Genomic DNA, 10,394 nt, shown 5'->3' on the forward strand with positions numbered 1-10,394 from the left:
CACTTATCTGTTATGTGCTTTAGAGTGCGTCTCTACAGGAATGCATGTATCAGTATATGAGTTTGGGTATCAGGCCTGCGGGCATCAGTTCAGTATTGTCAGTATTAGGCCTGCGGGCATCAGATTAGTATATGAGTTTGAGTATCAAGCCTGCGGGCATCAGTTCGGTATTGTCAGCATCAGGCCTGCGGGCATCAGTTCAGTATTATGGGTATCAGGCCTGCGGGCATCAGCCAGTATTTGAGAATCAGCTATCTGCGGGTATCAGATTCTATTTTAGGGGACGGTGATACAGGGATAATAATCAGTGTTTGAGGACAGTGTGTTATTCAGCTTATTGACTGTGTGTTTTTATGCCCGACTGTGTGTCATACATTTTATTTTAAGCTGTTATGCTGTCCGTTTATCTGTTTATTTATTTCCTTTTCGCTTTATTTATCTTTTGCTAGGTCAGTTTTAGCACAATTGCTTCCAACCCGACAGGCATTCCCCAAGCACTTTGGACACGAGGTCGTCGACTCCATCGATCTGAGGATCTAATCGACGGACAGCCAGTGTTCCATTCTCTACCCCCTGCTACCAGAAGGAAGCAGAAAAAGCGCAGTGTATCTGAACAGAGAGCACCAGAATAGTGGTTTCCCCCATCAATGGACAGTCAGATTGAGATCCCCATTGAGACAGATCTGCCGGTAGTTCAGACAAATCAAAACAATATGACGGCACCAACAGGAGTTGAGGAGATGATGCGCCAAATGCAAGAAACCATGCGGGCCATGCAACAGGATGCCGTTTGCCGAGATGAACTCGCTAAGCAGCAAGCTGAGATTATGACCCAGCAGGTTGAGCTGATTACCAGGCTGCAACAACAGAATACAGCATCTGCTTCACACCAAATTCCTCCTCCGGCAGGGGCTCCATTACCTGAGCAGACACCTGTTGTTCAGAACGCTCCTCCAAACACCCAGAATACTGTGCCGACTATCCAAAACTTGCAAGAGGACACAAATCTTCCAACGGAGCCAGCTCCGCCCCCGCTTCCACCACAACTGTCCAAGGTCCATACATCCAATCACCCGGACTCTCCCTTCGAGGTCGAGGTTGATCATACAGCTCTGAAATTGAGCAAACTGGAGAAGCTCTTCAAGAAATCCCAAGGGGTCAAGGCTATGCCGGATATCGAAGATGGATATACCGAGGAGGCCGTAACACTCCCCGATAGGTTCAAAATGCCACAAATCGACCGCTTTGATGGGTCCGGTGACCCCATGGTCCATATCCGACTGTTTGCAGGCATCTTGCGGCCAATGGGCCTAACACGACCACAGAAGCTTTCATTATTCGGCCGAACCCTGTCGGGTGTGGCCTCCCATTGGTACGCAAAGTTACAAGATGAAGTGAAGAAGAATTGGGATGAGATGGCTGAGGCCTTTGTCGCGAAATATTCATACAACACTCAGATCGAGATCACAACTCGTGATCTTGAAACGACAAGGCAAGAGCCCAAGGAAACTTTCTCAGACTTTGTGATCCGATGGAGGGCGAAGGCATGATGACCTTAAGGCCCACTGACAAAGATCAAATCCGGATGATTGTGCGCAATCTCCACCCGAAGTTGATGCAGAGAATGATTGTAGTCCCCTTCCCTACTTTCGCAGATTTACATGAGATGGGGGTGCAAATCGAAGACGCAATGAAACAAGGTCTGTTTGACCATGACAGAGAACAACCGAGGAGGACGTTCAACCGTAACAACAATGCGGGCTCGAGTGGCGCTGCAAATACGAGAGCCTCGGAAGTTAGTATGGTCACCACCACTCCCCCTCCCCCTCCAAGGCCCATGACTGCCACACCCTTCTCCGGCGCGTCCGGAAGCAACACACAAACCAACAGATTCCAACCGTGAGGCCAAAGAACCTTTACCCCACTATATATGCCCCTGACCAAGGTTCTGGGAATATTGATCAGGAAAAATCATTTAAAACCCCTGGAGCCAAAGCCATTACCGAATCCACTCCCCCCCTCTTATGACCCGTCAAAGTACTGCGCATATCACCAACAACACAGTCACGACACCGACCGTTGTTACAGATTGCGTCATGAGATCCAAGATCTTATTGACAAACAGGTGATCGCGCCTCCTGATAAACCCAATGTCACAACCAACCCTCTCCCACCACATAACCAACCTCCCCCTCCCAAAAGAATTAATTTTATCCAGACTGGGGTCGCATCTTACGATCCTAGCATCTATATTACGCCCACCCACCTACCCAAGCCGGAGGTGCTCCTTCCCGATTGCACTGACTTCTTGTGCATGGTGGACATCTCTAAAACCCAACCAGAACCGATGGTGGTGACCGTCGAAGATAGGGCAGGGCAGATTTTGGGAGAGAATGAGATTGTTGAATCTGGGACTGGACAGAATTTTGCTGGGGGAGCCTATGATCCAAGCAAGTACATCCTATCAACGAGCCGAATTGGGCTAGGTATAGAATTGCCAGAGACAGGAGAGCTATGCATGATCCGGGGGGATGGATCTGGGCTATAGGCAGATGATCTGACAGCCGTAGAGGAGGACTTTGCCAACTTGCAATTTTTCGATGACCAGGAACTGGGGGATGCGTCAATCAATTGGTACGATTATGAGGGATCAGCGGAGGCCACTGGATGGCTCGAGGATCAACGAGATGCAGTGGGGGAAGCCCAACCAGAACAGAGCCCGGCAGGGGCGGAAGTATCAGTTGTGGCCGGAATGGCCGAAAGTCAAGTTGTATCGCCGGAGAGCGCCGGTGCTAAGAATTCCGCTCGAGACATGGGCATTACGGATACGGGAATTATTGAACAAACAGCTGTACTGATGCAGCTGGAACGAGAAAAGTTTGAGGAGGCTGAGAGAATTAGGAAAGCTAAAGGCCCTGAGGGGACTGAAAGTGCTGTGTGCACAAAGATAGAGAATGCTGCGAGCATGTGGAAAGGGAATACTGCGAGTACAACTAAACTGGAGCCAGACAGGTGTCTGTTGGCTGCCGATGGAATGTGGTGGGAAGACGATGACTTATGTCTTGCCCACACGGATGAAGACTGGGGAAATAATCAACCGGATGACACTTGGTACCTCGATGAGGTTGACCATATGACAAGAAGTGGGCGGTATTTCAAACCCCCACACCTGGACCAACCCGAGGCATCCGGGAAGGATAGAGAAGCAGATTGAAGATGAAGCTGTGCTGAAACAGTTAAAAAAGATACAAGCAGACATCTCCATCTGGGGATTGCTAATGGCATCACGAGTACATAGAGAAGCTGTCTTATCTGCTATGGACAAGTCCAAACTCTCCATAGACACCACGCCTGAACAGTTGGTTGGGCTGGTTTTTCCGGGAGGAGGTTCCCTGGCATTAACCTTTTCGGACAAGGAGCTACCGCCTGAGGGCACAAGTCATAACAAACCTCTCTATATTTCTGTGGAATGTAGAGATAAGTGGATACCGGTGGTACTTGTTGATACCGGGTCTGCAATTAATGTCTGCCCAACCAGAACGGCATATGCAATCGGGTTAAAACCCGTGGACTTCGTCCCAACCACCCAAGTGATCAGAGCATACGACAATACCAGCAGAGAAGTGATGGGGACTGTTAAAATTCAAACCAAGGTTGGTCCAGGACAACACAGCATTGAATTTCATATCTTGGACGTTCCTGCAACCTTTAACCTACTTTTGGGGCGACCGTGGTTGCACCAGGTCAAAGCAGTCTCTTCCACTCTACATCAGATGCTAAAGTACCCCCACGGGAAAGGGGTAGCGATCGTTTTCGGGAATTCATCAATCCATCCGCCGCCGGAAGTGTCCACACCTGTTTTGGAGATTGAGCACGGCACGGAGGATGTGTTTTTTTCGGGGTTCACTTTGGCCGAGGCTCAAGTGGTGCAGAATGTCATGGCAGTGAATGAGGGCATGTACGTTAGTGCACAATCTATCTACCTTATGAACAAGCTAAAACATACCCCCGGGATGGGATTAGGGAGAAGTGGCCGGAAGGGCGTCTCAGTGTTGGCCGAAATGCCACACAACCCTCACGCCTTTGGACTGGGTTATCTGCCCACCAAGGAGGATTGGGTGAGGAAAGGAAAAGAAATGGCCGGAAGGGCCAGGGCAAAGAAGGCCGGGAAGCCATTTGAGTTAATGCACAGGCCCATCTGGGGTACCCTAAACGGACGCTTCGTCCGGGAGGGGGAAGATTTTCCATTCTGCGGCTTCCCGGAGCCATGGCAAAACGCGGAGGGGAAGCGCGTGCCTGGTTTTGAAATCTTCTTCGACATACAATTATCTGGGGATGACGTTGCCGAAGCGCAGACAGACCCACCAACTGAGGTTGAGCAATGTGAAGCAGTGGATCCTGAGGGCACAGAGCTTGAAATGGGGGTAGCACTGGCGAGTCTACTATCAGATCCTCCGATCGGCCAAGAGTGCTTGGGGGATAACTCTTCGGTTTCTGTGATTGGAGATGAAATAGCTGCGGGCTTTCCAGCACCGATCTTGGATGCATCTATCGCACATTCTCTTATCTGGCAATATGAAGAAGGCTTTTTATCTAGCAGCTCCGGGTCAGGTAGTGAGCCGGAATCTGATTCTACCGAATCTTATGCGTCGGAATCAGATTCCAGCTCGACTGAGTCTGAGTCCGGTATTCCTGGGGGTGATAACCCGGATGCCACAGTCCTGTCTAGGTCGTCATTTTCATTTTCTTTTGAGTCTGTTGTAACAGAGGAATCTGACGGCTTGGAAATATTTAATGAGAATGATGTGGATGTGGTTTCTGAGTATTTTTCTGTGCCTTTGATTTATTGCTTAAATCAGGATTTTCAAAATTTTGATGAAAACAGCGAGGGAGAAATTCCCCCAGTTTTGCAACGATTAATTGATCAAGAGCAGGAAAGATTTGTTAAACCTTTAATGGATGAAATCACTACTGTGAATGTTGGTACTGAGAAGGACCCGCGGCTGGTCCAGATCGGGTCCACGTTGTCTTCGGAGGAGCGCGAGCGCTTAGTCGCTTTATTAAAAGATTTCAAAGCTGTTTTCGCGTGGTCCTACGAAGACATGCCTGGAATCGATCCTGAGATTGTACAGCACCGGATCCCTCTTGACCCCGAGGCCCGACCTGTCAAACAGAAACTCAGAAGGATTCGCCCGGACTGGGCTCTCAAAATTAAGGAAGAGGTCACCAAGCAAATTGACGCAGGGTTCTTGCTGGTATCTGAATACCCAACTTGGTTGGCCAACATTGTTCCGGTGCCAAAGAAGGACGGCAGAATTCGGGTCTATGTAGACTTTAGAGATTTGAACAGGGCCAGTCCGAAGGACGACTTCCCCTTGCCGCACATCGATGAATTGGTGGATTTCACGGAAGGACACGCCTTGCTTTCGTTTATGGATGGTTTCTCAGGCTATAATCAGATAGTAATGGCACCCGAAGACCGGGAGAAGACTGCGTTCACTACCCCGTGGGGTACATATTGTTATAGAGTGATGCCATTCGGGTTGAAAAATGCTGGAGCTACGTATCAACGGGCAGCAACTACAATATTGCATGATATGATCCATAAAGAGGTCGAGGTGTATGTGGACGACATGATTGTCAAGTCCAAAGATAGAGAGGGCCACTACACCACCTTACAAAAATTCTTTCAAAGGATCAAAGAGTTTCGGCTGCGACTGAATCCCCAGAAATGCACGTTTGGTGTTACAGCAGGGAAGATGCTAGGGTTTCTGATTACACAAAGGGGCATCGAGGTCGACCCTTCCAAAATCAAGGCCATCTTAGAAATGCCACCACCAAGGACTGAAAAGGAGGTGCGAGGCTTTCTGGGTAAAGTGCAATTCATAAGACGATTTATTTCTAAATTAACCTTGACTTGTGAACCACTTTTTGGTCTCTTGAAGAAAGGAAAGAAATTCCAATGGGACGGCCGATGTCAAGCAACTTTTGAGCAGATCAAAGAGTATCTACAGAACCCACTCGTGTTGTCACCACTGGAGCCGGGGAGACCGTTGATATTGTACCTTTCGGTAACTGAGACTACCATGGGCTGCATGCTCGCGCAGGAGTCAGAAGACAAAGTGGAAAGGGCCATATACTATCTGAGCAAAAAGATGCTGGATTACGAGACCCGCTATACACCGCTGGAGAAGGCTTGTTTGGCCTTTGGTATGGGCAACCAGGAAGCTGCGGCACTACCTGTTAGCCCACTCTGTAATGTTGGTTTCGCGTTTGGATCCCATCAAATATCTTTTTGAGAAACCAGCACTTACGGGTAGGCTGGCTCGCTGGCTGCTGTTGCTCTCCGGATTTGATTTGAAGTATGTAACGTGAAAGTCAGTAAAAGGGAGAGCGGTAGCGGAGTTCCTTGCCGACCACCCGGTTGAGGGGGATGAAGCGGTTGAGTATCTATTCCCAGATAAAGCCATTCTGCACGTCGAAGATGAAACTTGGACGATGTACTTTGACGGAGCGTCAAACTAGTATGGGTATGGGATAGGGGTGTTGCTGATAGTGCCTGACGATTCCCGTATCCCTTTAGCATTCAAGCTTCGGTTCAAAGTCTCCAACAATGAAGCAGAGTATGAGGCATGTATTGCTGGCCTGAAAGCAGCCCTGGAACTAGGGGCAAGACGGTTGGACGTCATTGGGGACTCGAACCTTGTTGTGTCTCAAGCAAAAGGAGATTGGAAAGTCAAGGAGGAAAGGATGATAATTTACCACCAAACCTTGGACTTGTTAATTCCTCGATTTGAGAAGCTAAATTTCACCCACCTCGTAAGAGAGAACAACAGGTTTGCAGATTCATTAGCAACTCTATCTTCTATGATAGACATCCCGTCCGGAGTCCGGATGCGTCCAGTCATTATTGATCAAAAGTTTGCGCCAGCATACGAGTCGATTTCCGCCATAGATGAGGTTCAAGACGGCAACCCCTGGTATTACGACATCTGGAACTTCTTGGAAAAGGAGACATATCCACTAGGGGCAAATGCCAAAGATAAGAGGGCTATCAGAAGAATGGCTGCTCAGTTCATTATCTGCGGGGGAAAGCTGTACAAAAGGGGTCATCTGGGAATGCATAAGCTCTGTGTAGAAGCTGAAGAGTCAAAACGCCTGATGGAAGCCATCCATGGGGGGGAGTGCGGTGCACACATGAATGGAGTAATGCTGGCCAGAAAGATCCTCAGACAGGGCTACTACTGGTCAACCATGGAGGAGGATTGTATTAGTTTTGTTCGGCGATGCCACAAGTGTCAAATCCATGCAAATCGCATGAACATCCCGCCGTCAAAACTGTACAACATGACTTCGCCATGGCCTTTTTCAGTCTGGGGAATTGATGTGATCGGAGCTGTTACCCCGAAGGGGTCAAACGGGCATGAGTTTATCCTAGTAGCGATAGATTATTTTACAAAGTGGGTTGAGGCCCAATCATACGCGGTGTTGAAGGCGTCGCATGTCGCAAAGTTCATCAGGAACAACATCATCTGCCGCTACGGGGTGCCAAACGAGATAATTTCAGATAATGGTTCCCACTTCAAGAAAGAAGTGATAGACTTGTTGGAGAAATACAATGTGGTTTTCCATAAGTCATCTACATACCGGCCGCAGACCAACGGAGCGGTTGAGGCCGCCAACAAGAATATCAAGCATATACTGCAGAAGATGGTGGGAACCTATCGGGATTGGCCAGACAAGCTGCCATTTGCTCTGTGGGGCTACAGGACTTCAATCAGAACTTCTACTGGAGCAACTCCATATTCATTGGTCTATGGAATGGAGGCTGTTCTACCCATCGAGATTGAGGTTCCGTCGTTACGAGTGTTGGCTGAATGCCAGATAGCCGAAGCAGATTGGCAGCAAAGCAGATTCGAAGAACTCATGCTCTTTGATGAAAGAAGACTGAAAGCACTGTACCACATCCAAGGCTATCAACGCAGAATTGCCCGGGCTTTCAACAAGAAGGTTAAGTCCAGGAATCTGAAAGAAGGAGATTTGGTGCTCAAAGACAACCGAGCTCCCATCCACGACCCAAGGGGCAAGTTCAAACCCAATTGGACTGGTCCTTACATCATCAAAGCTATCTGGTCAGGTGGAGCTGTGGTTCTGATGGATCTAGATGGCTTGGAGTTCTCACAACCGATCAATATGGACAAGTTGAAGAAATACTATCCTTGAGAGGCTCGCTAGGCCGAAAACCCGAAAGGGCGACCTAGGCAAAAGTCAGAGCACAAAAAATTAGAAAATATAAAAACTGAGCTCGCAAGGTTGAAAACCCGCAAAGGGCGGCCTTGGCAAAAGTTAGAGCGCAAAAGGAGAGTTAAAATACTCGAGTGAACCTGAGCCTGAACTACGTAAGGCTTGATTCCCATCTTTGGGATACGTAGGCAACTTCACCTTGAAGTTCAGCCATAAACTTTTCCCCGATCAACTTTGTCCATTTCGATCATCTCAGTCATCTTTATCCATCAGCATTTATCGCGATCTCCGGTACAGTGCTGTTCAAACTAGGGGCAACTTTCTGTTGCTATACAGTGCCGCTTTGTTCTTCAAACATGGGGGCACCTTTCCAGTTGCGGGGATCTGGGGTTGTGCATTTCAGTGACAGATCTCCGGCGTGTCCAGTTCTGATCCACATCGAAAATAGTTTTGAAAAGTTTTAATAAAAGTTGACTTTGTTCAAATCAATCTTTTTACGACTAAGACCATTTTTGGACCAAAAGCGGAAAATTTTCAGTACCACAACTTTCAATTTCATTGATTTCAAAACTGAGTTCTCCTGCTCTTGCATTACAATCGAGGTTGCTTTTTAGTACATTCATAACGAAAACTTGAAAACGCTAAATAAGCAATAAATTTGGGGCATAGTTGAATCAAGTATCTCTGCGTCCCCTCCCAGAGCTGGACGAAGCATCTGATGCCAAGCTAGGCCCAACCTGTGCCTCCTCATTGAGCCAATCCAAGCACTCGTCGGACAAAGTGCAACTAAAAGTTGAAGCAGGGGCCAAGAGCTCTCTAGTCCTCCATGCCGTGGCATATCGGGCAAGCTGTACACCCCGGATCGGGAAAGCGGCTGGGTACTCAATCCCCTCCGGTGGGCAGGTCTGATCATGACCAAACTGACGCAGAAACCGGAACGGAAAATAGAATACGCAGTGGGTTAGACCAATCAATTGGATCCCAATCAGCCGAGACATACTATAGCTCATTGCCGGGAGGTTGAGCCAAGGACAACGCCAAGCAATGCCGTCTGCGGACAAGTTGCACATCCAATCGAACCACCACCTTTCGTCAAGAGCATTGACTAGGCGCTGTCGAAAGAAGTAGCCTCGAGTTGAATAGGCCGGGCAAGAATCCACAACCTGCAACTTGTCCATTAACCATACCTAGGGGAGGGATGGAAAATGAGAGAATAAAGAACAGAGAGATGTACGATGAGAGAAAAGTAAGACAAGGGTTTTGTGAGAAAAAAACGAGCCTGAGGGTCGAGTGATGTGAGCAAATATATATGTAAGGTCGGGTGGGAAACATTACCTGCAGCAGCAGTGGACTCCCAGCAAACCTAGTCGCCTCCCGGTGATAGACAGAATCTAAGCCCATCAGTGTCTCGGCCAAGGTCATGGCAATACAGCTCTTCCCTTCTCTCAAACCCTGGGCGACTTTAATCAGGCGAATGCTAGCTCCGCCGAAGCCCGAGGAAAGCAGAAAGTGAGACAACAAACATAAGCAGATGGCGTGTTGCCGGAAACCCTGCCAATAATGGTTGCTGCGGTCACCGGCGTCGGAAAAACGATGGATCAAACCGAGGACGTCCAGTTCCCCACTGCAGATCAGAGATCGAGCGTCATGCGCCGTAAGCCCACACATCTTTTTTTTCATTTCGGATGCGTTCCGGTGCCCAGATCGTCAGAAGTACACTCTGTTGTTGCTGAGTTCTGTTTATTGAGTTGTTGTTTTGATTATCGAGTTGTTGTTTTGCTTATCGAGTTGTTTGTCGAGCGGACGTGTTTTGTGTTTTTGAGCCATTGTTCTCTGTTTAAACAGTCTTCGTTTAAAGTCTTGTTTATTTGCGTTGTCAACATTGTTGCATTTTGCTTATCAAGTTGTAAACTTCCTAAGGTCCTGTTATATCTTAGTAAGTTGAGTTGTTTAGTTTGTTGCGTCGGTTCACTACCTGACTTGGTGATTACACAATGCACATTCCCATTCAATTTCATTCTTGTGCAAAATAAATTGATGCGATACAATGCTAAAAGTTTAAAATACAAACACCTTTTCAAAAGCTATTTCATTCCATCATGCTTTACAACAAACAAAGGTACAAGTTTTACAAAAAATAAAACTGCCTA

Source organism: Camellia sinensis, chromosome 8 (genome assembly GCF_055761805.1).
Source record: "Camellia sinensis isolate YWXY chromosome 8, ASM5576180v1, whole genome shotgun sequence".
Classification (NCBI taxonomy): Eukaryota; Viridiplantae; Streptophyta; class Magnoliopsida; order Ericales; family Theaceae; genus Camellia; species Camellia sinensis.